The following is a 19436-nucleotide window of genomic DNA, read 5'->3' as shown; positions in this document are numbered from 1 at the left end:
TAGCTTTTCCAGGGGAAACGATGCAAAGACACCAGGAACGATTCGACATAAAATAAAGGGAATATAAGCGCACATTTCTGTTACTTTCGGGCTCTTTTTGGAATGCATGTACAACCTACCAAGCGTGAAAAAATAGTTTGTATTGTCAGCATTGTAAATGATGGCATGTATAAATACTATGCTATTGGATTGGGAAAAGAACGCTTGTGCACCGCAATCAGCTCACAGCTGGTCCAGATAGAGACGCGCGTCAATCATTCAGAATGTAGTCGGGGTTGGCAGGTTGTACAGTTCACCTTCTGCCCTCGGTTTAGGAATGTGTAAGCTCCCACTGATGCAGCGGGATAGCAAGGGAAATTAAATTGTCACTACCCGAATTGCACGTCTCTGAGAGATAAAAAGGGACTGAAGGTGAAGATACAGTAGCAGGGGAAATGAGGTGTTAATGTATTGCAAATGCGAAGGCATGAGGCTGGCTGCTTAGAATCAAATATGAATTTCAGACTATGGGCGTGCAGAGGGAATATTGCACACATCGCTGTATTGAATAGTCCAGTTTAATTATCTTTAAACCTGTAAGGTTAATACTAAGTACAGACACAGTTTTGTGTTAGTTTATTAAAGGCTAACTTGAATGTTCTGTAGATTTTGAACAGGTATAAGCACGTTATAGTGTTGAAGTCCATCAATGTGAATTCTGAACGATATCTTTTAAAATAAAGATTTATACTAAACCCACAGTTTAGCTGCTAAATATATAAAAAGGAAGAAAAATACATATTTTTGTATATATTTTCAGATTTTAGTTGTTGTTGTAATATTGTTGTGGTTTAATACTAATAGTAAAATATAATAATATATTGTTTACTATAGTATTCTCTTAGGGCCCCACTCTTACTTGGTTTATCAGATGGGCTACTTCCATCGCGTATATATATATATATATATATATATATACACAAATACAGTGTTTTGAAAATGTCTTCTAGGGTGGCCATGAAGAGCTTTGGGGAAATTGTATCTCCTTGACAAACTCCTTTTTCAATCTTGATTTTGTCGCTTTTTTTATGGAGTCTTACTGTGGATGTTGCATTCTTGTATATGGTGCTGATCTATGTATGTTTTCTCAATTCCTTGTTTTTTTTCAGAGTCAAAGGCTTTTTCATAGTCGATGAATCCCAAGCAAAGTGATAGTTTGCAGGGTCGTTACCACAGCTGACATTCTACCAAGGTCAAACTTAAGTTTCAAGCTCTAGCTGGCAGTATTTATATGACTGCTTGGTATTTACTATTCACAACCTCCAAATCTGTGTTACATGGCAAACCAACAGAGAAAGTTAAGGAGTATTTTGTACTATGCCAGAATTTTTACATGAGCATCAGCATTGAGATGCAAAAAAAACAAGGGAGGACACGACCTCGGCATCCTCATAGCTAGTTACAGCCATGGTAGTTCATACTCGTTGCTGGTTTGAATCACATGCCGTACAACTTGAAGATGATCGATTGTGCTAAATCCACTCCTGAATCCTGCTTGCTCATTTGATTGTGCAGAGTCAAACTGATTACAATTTTATTGTGAAAGTCAAATTTGATTGTGGAGTCACCCCACAGGCAATTGAAGTTAATGGGAACAAGCTGGAAGGAGTCAATAACTACATATACTTAGGACAGGTAGTTTTGGCAATGGAGAACCAGATGTGCGAAATCAACAGAAGAGCAAAGATGGGCTGGAGTGTCTTTGGATTAAGCATGGTTCTCAAAGGGACACTACCCTTATGCCTCAAGAGTGCTACCTTACGGATGCGAAACCTGGACCCTCAATGCAAAAATGACTCAATTACAAATGACTCAACGGAGTATGGAAAGATGCGTGTTGGGAATAACAAGAGGAGACAGGAAAAAGAAGGAATGGATAAGAGCGCAAAAACTGAAATGGCAGTGGATCAGACATGTAGCAAGGAGAACAGACCATCGCTGGACCAAGGAGATACTAGACTGGATCCCAAGAGATATGAAGCGATCAAGAAGACGACCTCCAGGAAGATGGCAAGATGAAATTAGGAAACACGGCAGAGCAACGTGGATGAGAGACAGGCAGGAGACAGGCTTCTGTGGAAGAATCTTGGGGAGGCCTTCATCCAGCAGCGGATTGAAAAAGGCTGAAGATGATGATGATGATTATATATATATATATATATATATATATATATATATATATATATATATATATATATATATATATACACACACACACACACACACACACACACACACACACACACACACACACACACACACACGATTGTAGCACTGTGACTTATGGTAACCAAAAGCTGCAGTACAATCCTCCCACCGCAATCGTGATCATATGCAAAGGTAATCTCTACCAAACTTCTGCTGTATTGATTCTTATTTATTTAGGAAACACACATTACAGTTTAACACTTCAGTAACATATAAACAAGAAAAGCAAGTAAAAAATAGCCAGCATTACCCGAACAATAACACATTATTATTATTATTATTATTATTATTATTATTATTATTATTATTATTATTATTATTATTATTATTATTATTATTATTATTTATTGACATTGACACAATTATAAAAAGCGATTTTTATTTAGAGGTCATGTTAGCATCTCCAAATATGCAATTGAAATGATAATGACATTATCATGTTATAAAACAGAGCGTGTTATTATTTGATTTCTTGCTAGACCAATACAACCACGATCTTGAAGGAAAATAGAGGTCATGTCGAATACATCAAATAACATTTAACTATAGAGTGATTGAAGATAATTTGGGAGAACGCTGTATTTGAATATAATTGAAAGTTATTAACTTCCAATTGGCTAGGAATTATTATTATTATTATTATTATTATTATTATTATTATTATTATTATTATTATTATTATTATTATTAGCCGTAGAAAAAAAATGCATACATACATAAATTAATACATAAATAAAAATAAAATAAATAAACAAATAAATAAATAAATAAATAAATAAATAAATAAATAAATAAATAAATAAGACCTAATTGTTTATATCATGGTTACCACTAGATGGCAATGGCGAGTTTAATCAAGAGACGCAACAAAAGAGAGGGGTCCAATATTTATTTTTTTACAGTAACATATTTTGTTTTATTAAATCCAAATAAATAAAAATAAATGGCAAATTATTTAACACATTTTCGTCTCAATACACGATAACAGTAGCAACGGCTTTAGTTCTATATATTTATTAATACATTTACATGAAGAATAAAAGCAAACAAAACATTAATTGTATATCTGGTGGTGCTTACCTAACCGGTATTGAGTCTGGAGTCAGAGTGTGTTAAAATAAAACAAACGAACGTGTTTCTGTTTCTTTGGGGGTATTCTAAACGCTTCGAGTCACACGGTCCTATGTCATTTCTGCTACCAAAGTCTTAGGACTGCTGTCTGCCGCTGCAGTGTGATTACCAGCTGAGCTCCACACACAGGAAAGTCTAGACAGGGACAAAACGAAACCACTCAAGGGAAACTTAAGACAAAAATGCAACGGGAACAACAAGTAACAATCGCTTCCTGCCCTTTCCCCCTCACGTGCTTTATTGAATATTGATGCATTTGAATTATTTCATTCACACAAATGTGCCGATGCATGTGTGCCATTGAAGCTATGATATGCCTACACATTGCACACGTATCCATCTGTGTGTGTGTGCGCACGTGCGTGTGTGTGTGTTTTTGTGTGTGATATTTTTTGACTTTTAGGTACCATGTGAATGGTAGTTTCTTGCTGTTTTCTACAAACAGGTCAAATACAAATATGAATATTGTATAAATATATATATGCTCCCTTGAGAAAGATATGTACAACATATCGAAACGTTGGGCAGCTGGCTCTTTGAGCTAATATATATATATATATATATATATATATATATATATATATATATATATATATATATATATATATATATATATATATATATATATATATATATATGTTTGTTTTGTTTTAGTTTTTTGTTAATATTGCAAGTACAGTTTTTTGTGTATTTGTGTTGCGGTTTGTGCCAGATATTATTATTATGATGATGATGATGATGATGATGATGATGATGATGATGATGCTTCAGGCTGCTTTAGGTGGTTTCTAAAATGTCACGAACGTGGCGACAGTAAACTTGAACGAGCCCGTTTTAAAACACAAAGGAATAATGATTGTGAATGGTCGAGGCTTGGCTTTTCTGTGTGTCCACAAAGCGTTGCAAAAAAGCTTTTGTGAACAGCCCGGTTACGCCTGACCTCCGCTGCACAAAAGGCAGCTTCCACTTTCACCTTAAACACTGTGCGGGCTCCCATAGAGGCACATCACCGTCTTCAAACTTTCCGTTTTTCATTTTTCAAGCTGATTCTTTTATGTATTTATTCTTTATTTATTTGTTATTCGATCATGTAATTATCTGTTTATTTGTTGATTTAATTGCATTTAACTGTAAATGTTTTGAAAGCCTATAGCAGTGGTGGCCAAACTTCTGACCCTAGGAGCCGCATAGCAACATTTTCACATGGCCGAGAGACGCCAGATAAAGACACAGACATTTTGTTTAATTCTCTCGAACATTATAACAGAATCTTGCACTTACTCTGTGCAGTACAGCAGTTATCTCTTGATGGCATCAAAATACACACTAACATGGGATAGAACATTAACATTGCAGTGTCTTTCAGTTTCTGTGTAATTCTGTATTATCGTTTATTCAAATTTAACACTATGGTGCTTTCCATTATTTCAGTTAATACTGTATGGATTACGTACTTTAAAATACGATAACTGCCCTGATTTCACCAAAAACACCACAGAAAATGCACATTTTTCTTAGAATTATTTTTGACAAGCTCTTCCCTGAAAGATCTGAATGCTCCGTTTAAAAAAGGAAACGTTTTTTTTATGACTGCTCCGTGTATTAAATTCTTTTGAGAGCTTTGTGGATGGCAAAAGCACTGTATTTATTTCGAAAGGGATTACAGTACCTGCTCATGACGAGACGTAGGATAAGTAGAGGATTCTCTATTCTAGCGCCAACACTCCCATTTTATACAAAGATTAATTCGGTCTGAATAAGAACGTTGACCACGAGCGATATTCCATGCCATACAAAACTGGCTCGAGTCGTTACAGGAGCTCGCCTTGTAGTGTAAGCGGGTGAGACACAGAGTTTACCACTATTTTCAGTGAAAGCAAACTCTTCCTCGCATTCTGACTCAAGCCTTGATCTTCACACTCTTTCATTTATTACTTGTGGTGGGTTTACTCAATGCCATTGCCTCCACTACACGAACGAGCACTTCATTCAAAATTATGAAACTAACTTTCAACTGCACAACAGGCGTTAAGAAAATCTGTGCAACCTGGAAATCTAAGCTACTTGCACAACTGCGCATGCGTAATTCATTTTTACAAAAAAAAGTCGGCGTAAGCATCATTTTGCGTAAATTAATGACATTACACTTTATTATGTACTTTTGGTTTTATCCGTAATATTATATTTTTCTGATTAGTCTCTTCAACTGTGCTGCCGCTGAGCTCATTTTGAGGGGGAGACGCAGATTTTCAGAACGCCGGCTTTCAGTCCACGTGATCGGAATACGCATGCGCGCGGTGTCAATCACTCAAGTCCTAAGTGACGAAATGTCTTTGCAGTGAATATACAGCCAGGCTTAAAGTAAAAGAGAGAAGGGAAAGAGGGAAAGAGAGAAGAATATAAACATAAATGGATCAGAGAACAAAATAATAAACTCGTGTTCATTTTCTACCTTTTCTCTCTTTTCGCTTTTGTTTATTATGCTTTCTTCAGTTCATTCGAGCCGCAGTGTGCCTCACCGCATTGCACCAGGAGCCGCACTTGAACTGCCGGTGAAACGCCAATGTGTTTTTGTTTCAGATATCACTTTTTTTTCAATTATAACACACATAACACACTACGGGAATAGCAAAATTGTTCAAACTATATTGAGGCAATGTATTTCAGTTTGGAAAGGGTAACTGTAAATAGTAGCCCAGTCTTTTGAAAGGGTTAAGATGTGAATGTGTGTAGCGTAACAGTTATGTAGTTGGAGTGGAAGTATGGCTATTTAGGGTTCAAATCCTGCCTTTTATATATATATATATATATATATATATATATATATATATATATATATATATATATTTGTATTTTTCCCAGTAGGTAATGCTGCCAGACTATATGAATTTAACATTAGATAGAGGTCGGCACTGGTACCAGTCAGGTTTTAAATTACCGACACGACCCGGGTCCAATTTTACTACCTAGGTATCGATTAATTAATTTGAGAAAATATGCCATTGATTATTTATTTATTGTTCTCAGTAATTTATTCGTATACCACAAGCAAGTACCTTGGAAGGCACTAGGACCCAGTGATATGCACGTTAAAGTTATGTGTGCAAAAGTATGTATGTTCAGTGAAAGTGTCATTCATATCAACGAAATTTGACGTTACAAATTTGTTTGTTACACATAAATAAAATAAAGAAGCTAAACAGTCAGCCAACTGCATCTGTAGTGTTTGGCATTGAGGTGGAGCCACGCTTGTAGCGGGCACATGCAAAGCAGACCCAGCTGAATGGCCGATATGGCTGCGGCCATCAGACCCAATAGTTTCTGGCACAATAGGAGGGTGACCTGCGATCCCTGTTGGAACAGGGAGAGGCAACCCTGCATATGTGCAACTCTGTCATCTGACAGCTATGAGCGCATCGTATTGCCGGAGCCCCAAGTACAAAGTGCACAGCACCGGTGTAAGCCGACTCTTTGCATCGTTGATGGTGAGGCCCAGCCTCGCCAGATGCTCTGTCACGACCGCCGTGTGGGCCACTGCTCCCTCTCGTGACTGGGAACAGATCAACCAGTCGTCAAGATATTTTATTACTCTGATCCCCTGCAGCCGCAGGGGAGCCAGGATAGCGTCCACGCACTTTGAAAACATGCAAGGAGCTAGGGAGAGGCTGAATGGCAGCACAGCAAACTCGTAAACGCTTCCTTGAAAAGAGAAGCGAAGATACCTTCTGTGCTCTGGATGAATGGGAACATGAAAGGGCGCGTCCCGTAAGTCCACGGTGGTGGGGTCTACGAGACGAATGACTCGCTTGCACAGTAAGGCGGCCACTTTCTTCTGAAGTACCGAGGCCTGCCAGGACACCTTGCGTTCCCTGTGGGATTTCTGTAAGATCTCCACCACGGCTGGCCCAAAGGTATGTCCTGGGGATGTAGGCATGTCAAGCAGCACGGCCTTATCCGAATCAGGAACCCTGGCTTGTGACTGCCACAGCTGTCTATGAGCCACGATCAAGCTAGCCAGGCTCCCGCCAAAGAGCTTGCCCTTGGAGACCGGAGATCTGCAGCATTGTGCCGGACAGGTGACGTAACTCCGTGCCACTGGCTTAGGGAGCGGGGCCTCGCGCAGTACACTGTCCATGTAAACAGTAAGCACACTCGCTGTATTAGACAGGGTTTGGGCATGCCGGATCTCTAGCCAACCCACCCACCGGCGGGGCCTTAACTAGGGCCGCGATGGTGGAGTCTACCGGGGGGGAACCCCGTTAGGCCAAGCTTATCTGTGCCTTCTAAGAAGGCAAGTGGTGTGGCGTGTTTTAGCACGCTAGGACCCGAGGCCAGACGCTTCCAGGAAAATCCGGGAACTTCTGAGGGCGAGGAGCCATCGCCTGCATCCGGAAAACGGTCCGGCATGGTTCTGCCACTGGCGTCCAGGGGACCTGCAGGAAAGCTGCAGCACGTCCGATAAGTGCCGAAACCGAGCTGGACAATGGGGGGCACTGGCTTCCGAGTTTTATCCCCTCGGTGGACGGGACCGAGTGCATCATTCCAGGAAGGGGCCTACCGGCAGCTCACCCAATGGGCAGGCATATCCCATACATAATGTCATTGGTGGTAGTCTTCGAATTTAAAGGGAACCTGTTGAGATCTCTTTAGCAAGATGTTCAGTCAGTCAACAAGTTCAGTCAGGCATCTTGTGCACAGCAGGCCTAAATAAAGTTTTAGCAGCAAGCAGCTTTTTCAGTAGATAGTTTGGGGGGTGGGGGGGTGGGGGGTGGGGGCGTTTCCAAGAGATAAAACCATAGCAACTTATTTTAAGAAGTGCTTTTTTCTTCTTCTAAATACAGATTTAGTGATAGAAAGGGACTTGCTATCACCAATGTGCCACACACGAAGTTGTTGTTGCAAGAATTTGCTATATTGGTCGGTCTGCCATGTGGATCAACAAGAGAAACACATTAAAAACAAGTGTCAGCTTTCTACAGTTAATTCATTTCATCTCACACACTCAGCTTGACAATGCATTTCTACAGTTAATTCATTTCATCTCACACACTCAGTTTGACAATGCATTTCTACAGTTAATTCATGTCATCTCACACACTCATCTTGACAATGCATTTCTACAGTTAATTCATTTCATCTCACACACTCAGCTTGACAATGCATTTCTACAGTTAATTCATTTCATCTCACACACTCATCTTGACAATGCATTTCTACAGTTAATTCATGTCATCTCACACACTCATCTTGACAATGCATTTCTACAGTTAATTCATGTCATCTCACACACTCAGTTTGACAATGCATTTCTACAGTTAATTCATGTCATCTCACACACTCAGTTTGACAATGCATTTCTACAGTTAATTCATTTCATCTCACACACTCATCTTGACAATGCATTTCTACAGTTAATTCATTTCATCTCACACACTCATCTTGACAATGCATTTCTACAGTTAATTCATTTCATCTCACACATTCAGCTTGACAATGCATTTCTACAGTTAATTCATTTCATCTCACACACTCATCTTGACAATGCATTTCTACAGTTAATTCATGTCATCTCACACACTCAGCTTGACAATGCATTTCTACAGTTAATTCATTTCATCTCACACACTCATCTTGACAATGCATTTCTACAGTTAATTCATTTCATCTCACACACTCAGCTTGACAATGCATTTCTACAGTTAATTCATGTCATCTCACACACTCAGCTTGACAATGCATTTCTACAGTTAATTCATGTCATCTCACACACTCATCTTGACAATGCATTTCTACAGTTAATTCATGTCATCTCACACACTCAGTTTGACAATGCATTTCTACAGTTAATTCATTTCATCTCACACACTCAGCTTGACAATGCATTTCTACAGTTAATTCATGTCATCTCACACACTCATCTTGACAATGCATTTCTACAGTTAATTCATGTCATCTCACACACTCATCTTGACAATGCATTTCTACAGTTAATTCATGTCATCTCACACACTCAGTTTGACAATGCATTTCTACAGTTAATTCATTTCATCTCACACACTCATCTTGACAATGCATTTCTACAGTTAATTCATTTCATCTCACACACTCATCTTGACAATGCATTTCTACAGTTAATTCATGTCATCTCACACACTCATCTTGACAATGCATTTCTACAGTTAATTCATTTCATCTCACACACTCATCTTGACAATGCATTTCTACAGTTAATCCATTTCATCTCACACACTCATCTTGACAATGCATTTCTACAGTTAATTCATGTCATCTCACACACTCATCTTGACAATGCATTTCTACAGTTAATTCATTTCATCTCATACACTCATCTTGACAATGCATTTCTACAGTTAATTCATTTCATCTCACACACTCATCTTGACAATGCATTTCTACAGTTAATTCATTTCATCTCACACACTCATCTTGACAATGCATTTCTACAGTTAATCCATTTCATCTCACACACTCATCTTGACAATGCATTTCTACAGTTAATTCATTTCATCTCACACACTCATCTTGACAATGCATTTCTACAGTTAATTCATGTCATCTCACACACTCATCTTGACAATGCATTTCTACAGTTAATTCATTTCATCTCACACACTCATCTTGACAATGCATTTCTACCGTTAATTCATTTCATCTCACACACTCATCTTGACAATGCATTTCTACAGTTAATTCATTTCATCTCACACACTCATCTTGACAATGCATTTCTACAGTTAATCCATTTCATCTCACACACTCAGCTTGACAATGCATTTCTACAGTTAATTCATGTCATCTCACACACTCATCTTGACAATGCATTTCTACAGTTAATTCATGTCATCTCACACACTCAGTTTGACAATGCATTTCTACAGTTAATTCATGTCATCTCACACACTCAGCTTGACAATGCATTTCTACAGTTAATTCATTTCATCTCACACACTCATCTTGACAATGCATTTCTACAGTTAATTCATTTCATCTCACACACTCAGCTTGACAATGCATTTCTACAGTTAATTCATGTCATCTCACACACTCAGCTTGACAATGCATTTCTACAGTTAATTCATGTCATCTCACACACTCATCTTGACAATGCATTTCTACAGTTAATTCATGTCATCTCACAAACTCATCTTGACAATGCATTTCTACAGTTAATTCATGTCATCTCACACACTCATCTTGACAATGCATTTCTACAGTTAATTCATGTCATCTCACACACTCATCTTGACAATGCATTTCTACAGTTAATTCATGTCATCTCACACACTCAGTTTGACAATGCATTTCTACAGTTAATTCATGTCATCTCACACACTCAGTTTGACAATGCATTTCTACAGTTAATTCATGTCATCTCACACACTCAGCTTGACAATGCATTTCTACAGTTAATTCATGTCATCTCACACACTCAGCTTGACAATGCATTTCTACAGTTAATTCATGTCATCTCACACACTCAGCTTGACAATGCATTTCTACAGTTAATTCATGTCATCTCACACACTCAGCTTGACAATGCATTTCTACAGTTAATTCATTTCATCTCACACACTCATCTTGACAATGCATTTCTACAGTTAATTCATTTCATCTCACACACTCATCTTGACAATGCATTTCTACAGTTAATTCATGTCATCTCACACACTCAGCTTGACAATGCATTTCTACAGTTAATTCATTTCATCTCACACACTCATCTTGACAATGCATTTCTACAGTTAATTCATTTCATCTCACACACTCATCTTGACAATGCATTTCTACAGTTAATTCATGTCATCTCACACACTCAGCTTGACAATGCATTTCTACAGTTAATTCATGTCATCTCACACACTCATCTTGACAATGCATTTCTACAGTTAATTCATTTCATCTCACACACTCATCTTGACAATGCATTTCTACAGTTAATTCATGTCATCTCACACACTCATCTTGACAATGCATTTCTACAGTTAATTCATGTCATCTCACACACTCATCTTGACAATGCATTTCTGCAGTTAATTCATGTCATCTCACACACTCAGTTTGACAATGCATTTCTACAGTTAATTCATGTCATCTCACACACTCAGTTTGACAATGCATTTCTACAGTTAATTCATGTCATCTCACACACTCAGCTTGACAATGCATTTCTACAGTTAATTCATGTCATCTCACACACTCAGCTTGACAATGCATTTCTACAGTTAATTCATGTCATCTCACACACTCAGCTTGACAATGCATTTCTACAGTTAATTCATGTCATCTCACACACTCAGCTTGACAATGCATTTCTACAGTTAATTCATTTCATCTCACACACTCATCTTGACAATGCATTTCTACAGTTAATTCATGTCATCTCACACACTCATCTTGACAATGCATTTCTACAGTTAATTCATGTCATCTCACACACTCAGCTTGACAATGCATTTCTACAGTTAATTCATTTCATCTCACACACTCATCTTGACAATGCATTTCTACAGTTAATTCATTTCATCTCACACACTCATCTTGACAATGCATTTCTACAGTTAATTCATGTCATCTCACACACTCAGCTTGACAATGCATTTCTACAGTTAATTCATGTCATCTCACACACTCATCTTGACAATGCATTTCTACAGTTAATTCATGTCATCTCACACACTCATCTTGACAATGCATTTCTACAGTTAATCCATTTCATCTCACACACTCAGCTTGACAATGCATTTCTACAGTTAATTCATGTCATCTCACACACTCATCTTGACAATGCATTTCTACAGTTAATTCATGTCATCTCACACACTCAGTTTGACAATGCATTTCTACAGTTAATTCATGTCATCTCACACACTCAGCTTGACAATGCATTTCTACAGTTAATTCATTTCATCTCACACACTCATCTTGACAATGCATTTCTACAGTTAATTCATTTCATCTCACACACTCAGCTTGACAATGCATTTCTACAGTTAATTCATGTCATCTCACACACTCAGCTTGACAATGCATTTCTACAGTTAATTCATGTCATCTCACACACTCATCTTGACAATGCATTTCTACAGTTAATTCATGTCATCTCACACACTCATCTTGACAATGCATTTCTACAGTTAATTCATGTCATCTCACACACTCATCTTGACAATGCATTTCTACAGTTAATTCATGTCATCTCACACACTCATCTTGACAATGCATTTCTACAGTTAATTCATGTCATCTCACACACTCAGTTTGACAATGCATTTCTACAGTTAATTCATGTCATCTCACACACTCAGTTTGACAATGCATTTCTACAGTTAATTCATGTCATCTCACACACTCAGCTTGACAATGCATTTCTACAGTTAATTCATGTCATCTCACACACTCAGCTTGACAATGCATTTCTACAGTTAATTCATTTCATCTCACACACTCATCTTGACAATGCATTTCTACAGTTAATTCATGTCATCTCACACACTCAGTTTGACAATGCATTTCTACAGTTAATTCATGTCATCTCACACACTCAGCTTGACAATGCATTTCTACAGTTAATTCATGTCATCTCACACACTCAGCTTGACAATGCATTTCTACAGTTAATTCATGTCATCTCACACACTCAGCTTGACAATGCATTTCTACAGTTAATTCATGTCATCTCACACACTCAGCTTGACAATGCATTTCTACAGTTAATTCATGTCATCTCACACACTCAGCTTGACAATGCAGCACCGAGTGTTTAGCTTTGATTCCCCCAAGGCATACATTAGTTTACTGGTCCCTGCAGGGTTGTTTACAGCTACAGGTACATAACAAGGAAACAAGGACATACGGGGCTTCTCTTCCGGATAGTCATCAATGCAACGGAAAGTTCTTTGCCATGGATTTTTTTTATGATAATTACAGAACTTGCATTACTGAAACCACAAATATCAGTACAAGGGAAATTGTTGAAGTTAGAAGAAGGAGAGCCAGTAGATTCACGGTCAGTGACGATTTTGTGTTATTGGTTGTACATATGTAACACTTATAGAAAAAGTTATAATAAACTATTTCACAGTGCTTTGTAGCCGACTATGTCATTGGGGTTTTAGTCCCAAAATTATTAAACAGACAAACGTTAATAAAGGAGATATAGATATATATATATATATATATATATATATATATATAGAGAGAGAGAGAGAGAGAGAGAGAGAGAGAGAGAGAGAGAGAGAGAGAGAGAGAGAGAGAGAGAGAGAGAGAAATTACACAAGTTCTTTTAATTGGGGGTTTCAGTGCAAGTCCTCTCCATAGAACAAATGCCAGTTGAGACAGTATTAAAAAGCAATACGTTTTTATTAGATAGAGAATTACAATTCCTATTTGGCAGTCCACCATCAAATACTTGAGGGTGTGTAGCGAGGCAAAACCAGGACAATTATAACCATTTGATCGAGTACTGAGGCAGATCAGTTTCAACTGCTTGAGGCAAACACAAACTCCAATAATAAATAAAACAAAAGAAATGCAACTAATCCAGTGAGTTAATATTCAAATGAAAATTCAATACCAGTGAGCGCCGCTTTCAAGTTCTGCTTTCTTTAAAAGTATACTAATCACTCTCGTCCGCTCTCAGCTTCACACAAGTTCCGTCAGTCCGCCTCGCTTACAGTGACTTTACAACAACAGCTTGACCCTCCATTTTTTTTCCATATCCCCTTTTTTAAAAGGGAGATTAATCAGTCAATCACAAACAGGTGAGGAAGGTGAGATCATCTTGTGCAGGTAATTGACCCATGTGTGTGTGGGGGAGAGGGGGAAGAGATAGTAAAATTAACAGGCTGAAAGCATTAAGCATGAAACAGGAGGGAAATGTAAACAACTAGTAATAAATCACTCTAATACAATACATAAAGCAAAATATAAAAACAAACAATATAATAAATAAACACCTAGATTACAGATTAAATATTGCACAAACTACAATCGTGTTTTCTGAACATATATTAACGTAACCATTTCAACAATAATATGAAGAGGTCTTGTTAAAGTTTTGCAAATAATTGTACTAGTTTCTTTTAGCATTACTGCATTGCTAGACAGGACTGATTTATGATCACCACTGTGCTGCCAGTCAACATCAGACTTAAACTGATTTAGACAGGTATGTGGGAGGGTCTATTTTAATGATCTTAACTACAACACTGCTACCCTAAAATTTGACTGCATGTGTTGTTATATTAAGTGAAGTTAAAAAGGGAGTCAATAAAGCATTGGTATTTAGATTCTACATTGTTTAGATACTGTTACACATTGTTAAGTGATAGATAGATAGACAGATAGATAGATAGATAGATAGATAGACAGATAGATAGATAGATAGACAGATAGATAGATAGATAGACAGATAGATAGATAGATAGATAGATAGACAGATAGATAGATAGATAGATAGATAGATAGACAGATAGATAGATAGATAGATAGATAGATAGATAGATAGATAGATAGATAGATAGATAGACAGATAGATAGATATATAGATAGATAGATAGATAGATAGATAGATAGATAGATAGATAGACAGATAGATAGATAGATAGATAGATAGATAGATAGATAGATAGATAGATAGAGTAAAGTTATTGTAAACTTAATCAAACTTGTTAGACCCATAAGGTAAAAAACAGAGCTTAAAAAGTAAAAACTAATGTTTAGAATTTAAACACAAATCGTATGCAATACTTTTTCATGCTTTTCTTGTTGTTGAGTGTCTAAAATATAGTGTCAGACAAACAAAATAAAGTATGTGATTAAAACCTGTTGATTGAGTTTAATTCTTTATAATGTGGTTTTACAGTTTACGATACACGGCTAAGGACAAAACAAATATTTTGCAGGAGTTAGATAATTCAAAAACATGTTTAGATGATTGTAGCATTTGCATGAAAGTGTTTACAATCTAAAATGTAAAGCTGTAGGCTATACTAAAAGCGATTCACTGCATTCTATAGAGCACTATATGTTCATTTTTCTGGAATCATTGTTGTGTTTAGGGTCTAAGGACCATACCAACCCACAGCGAGTTCAATATAACGTGTTTAATAAGAAACCAAAGGGCTCCAATGGAACTAGTAGCAGTTCCACAATAGAATGCTTCCCATTTAGAATCTCGAATGAAGGGTTCTGATTGTAAATGCTGGCTGGGGTTCTATTGGGTTAAGTTGGATGACAGAACCCACTGTTGTCCACTATATTACAATGGTTCATTATAGAACCTAAACAAAAGACAGAAGGAACCATATGGCTCTACATAGAACCATCAGCTGTTTAATACAGTTCACAACTTAAGGGAACAAGTTCCTTCCCTTACACCTGTCTCCATCTCCACTTGCTTCAGTTCATGTAAGCAACTGGGCAAACATGTCTGACAGGTGTCCAAAGCATCCCAGCAATTTAAACATGTTACACATGGGCGTCATGGTCACTTTAAACCTTTGACATCTAACTAATGAAAGAGGTGGAGCAGGAAGGCCTACAAGCAAAGTCTGAGAGATATATATATATAGACAGATAGATAGACAGGTTGATAAATAGAGAACATTGTTGTGAAAAGACTTTAAAGGGGTTTGAAGATAGTTATTTGTTGAATCACACTGTAAAAATGTCTTGATTCATTGCTAATAAAATTAAGAAAAAATGTAAAACAACAAGTCTAATATACGAATTATGTTTTTTTCATATAGCATTCAGTTAAATAATGTCACACATAATTGTGAATAATAACTGCCCCCCTCCACACACACACATGCATTGAATTAACATGTCTTCATTAATAACAATGTCACTGAAATATTGTACTGTTATTGATTTATGTATGTATTTGTTTTGTGAATTGTTGAAATATTTCATATGAATTCATTAAAAGTTGAGTTTCCAAGCTGAAATAAATAAATACATAAATAATAGGTATCTTTATTATTGTAAAATAACACATTAAAAGCTAAGGCGATCCTAATTGCCTCCATAAATCTTAATGAGCACGGAAACAAAGAGTACCAGCTGTGACTCGTTTAACAATAATACCACCGCCAGCGAGACTATAAGCTAATAGTGCACTGTGAGCAAGAAAGAATGATGCTGAATGAGAGTAGCACAGGTTAAATAGAGCACATACAAATACACACACATGCAACATCTTGGTTTACACACAAACCTGATGTGTAATGTTATGCAGGCAACACAAAATGCTGTTCACTGTTACTTATACTTCGAGCACAGTTTTATTGTGCGTGTGTTGTTTTTTTTTTAAATAAAGAAATATCATTTTTACTGTGTAGCAGTCTAACTAGCAAGTCAAGAAGACAAATATTTAATTCAGGACACTGATCAGACTGTAGATATATGTGTTTAATTCACAGCACTGATCAGACTATAGATACAGTATATGTGTTTAATTCAGGACACTGATCAGACTGTAGATATATATGTTTAATTCACAGCACTGATCAGACTATAGATACAGTATATGTGTTTAATTCACAGCACTGATCAGACTATAGATACAGTATATGTGTTTAATTCAGGACACTGATCGGACTGTAGATATATATGTTTAATTCACAGCACTGATCAGACTATAGATACAGTATATGTGTTTAATTCAGGACACTGATCAGACTGTAGATATATGTGTTTAATTCACAGCACTGATCAGACTATAGATACAGTATATGTGTTTAATTCACAGCACTGATCAGACTGTAGATACAGTATATGTGTTTAATTCAGGACACTGATCAGACTGTAGATATATATGTTTAATTCACAGCACTGATCAGACTATAGATACAGTATATGTGTTTAATTCAGGACACTGATCAGACTGTAGATATATATGTTTAATTCACAGCACTGATCAGACTATAGATACAGTATATGTGTTTAATTCACAGCACTGATCAGACTGTAGATACAGTATATGTGTTTAATTCAGGACACTGATCAGACTGTAGATATATGTGTTTAATTCACAGCACTGATCAGACTATAGATACAGTATATGTGTTTAATTCACAGCACTGATCAGACTGTAGATATATGTGTTTAATTCACAGCACTGATCAGACTATAGATACAGTATATGTGTTTAATTCAGGACACTGATCAGACTGTAGATATATGTGTTTAATTCACAGCACTGATCAGACTGTAGATATATGTGTTTAATTCACAGCACTGATCAGACTATAGATACAGTATATGTGTTTAATTCACAGCACTGATCAGACTGTAGATATATGTGTTTAATTCACAGCACTGATCAGACTGTAGATACAGTATATGTGTTTAATTCAGGACACTGATCAGACTGTAGATATATGTGTTTAATTCACAGCACTGATCAGACTGTAGATATATGTGTTTAATTCACAGCACTGATCAGACTATAGATACAGTATATGTGTTTAATTCACAGCACTGATCAGACTGTAGATATATGTGTTTAATTCACAGCACTGATCAGACTATAGATACAGTATATGTGTTTAATTCAGGACACTGATCAGACTGTAGATATATGTGTTTAATTCACAGCACTGATCAGACTGTAGATATATGTTTTGTTTTCTTCTCAATGAAATATAAATACAAAGTTACACGGATGAAGGCAACACTAGTTTTGCATTAAGAATTCTGTTTGGGTGTTAGGGGTTCAAGAAGTGAAAGAGTAAACACTGTTACAAGTAAATCACTTATACAGGGCTTCGAAGAAAAAGAGGAAACCAGAAGATCAAGATATTGCATTTAATGTATTGTTATTCTTTCAGTTTGCATGCATTTTAATTATTTGTTATTTTCCTGTATTTAGAATGTAATTGTAAATAGTTTTATATTCATGTTTTGTATATATCGAAGTAAGTACCTATATATGATTTAACACTGCGGTGCATCATGGGTATTTTACATACCATGTGAGAATTTCCACAGGTATGGCAAAGATCATCTGAACCCGTTAAAAAAATAATTTAAAAAAAAGCTATTGCAGTTTTTGGGACATCTGATCCCTTAGCCAAAAAAACAAAACAAAACGAAAACAAAAAAAAAAAACACTGTATTGTGTTTGAGATTACATTCTTCCTTCAAGATTTAGACATCCAAACAGGGATTCTGTTTTTTTTTTTTAAAGACTTGCATTTAACGTATCATTACGTATAATTATGATACATAATATACAGAACATTAAAAAACAATCACAATGCACATTCATTTGCCGTGACAATGAAACTATATCCCCTCACAATTAGTACGATTTGCTCTAATTATGCTGCTGTTGAAAAGTGCTATTAAAATAGCCTGCTGATTTAAATGGCTCTCTTCACAGTATGAAATGCTTTCCTAGAATTACAGTCACAATATATTTAACAAACATGAACCAATGGCAGTAAAGAAAGAATGTGACCTTCTCTTGCAATACCAGTAGACTACCACTAGGGAAGAACCGTACCCCGTACTGTTCTGGTGTACTGGCATCTAAAAACGTTCTGTCTCAGCTTTCTATATCAATCCCATACTTTTGAATCTCATGTGTGTACACACAGGGGTGTGTTATTAAGGGGGAGATTAAGGCCTGCATTTAATATTTTGATTTAATCTAGGCCCAAATCGAAATGATGCTGCTTTAGCTAAAGTGGAATAGATGTTGGTTTTGAAGCAATATATGCTTATTCACAAAGCGCCATAGAATGGGAGGAGAGCTATAGCGCGGTATGCTTTGTGCAGGGACAGGAGTTACCATTCCAATGAATCAGGCCAACTTTTACTGAAATAAAGAATGGGCTTGAACCCCGTGCAAACACCCACGTTAATAAAAGCAGTTCACCCAGATACGCATATAGAAGCATATAGAAGTCTACTAGCCCTTTCCTGCTGTTATGGATAGGGTATTGGCTAGTTTGCGCTTAAATTGTATATAAACACTAGCAATTAATATTTTAGCTCTGTGTTTATATATATATATATATATATATATA

Source organism: Acipenser ruthenus, chromosome 4, assembly GCF_902713425.1.
Source record: "Acipenser ruthenus chromosome 4, fAciRut3.2 maternal haplotype, whole genome shotgun sequence".
Taxonomy (NCBI): domain Eukaryota; kingdom Metazoa; phylum Chordata; class Actinopteri; order Acipenseriformes; family Acipenseridae; genus Acipenser; species Acipenser ruthenus.
The sequence above is the reverse complement of the archived record's forward strand: the minus strand, read 5'-3'. Positions refer to the sequence as shown.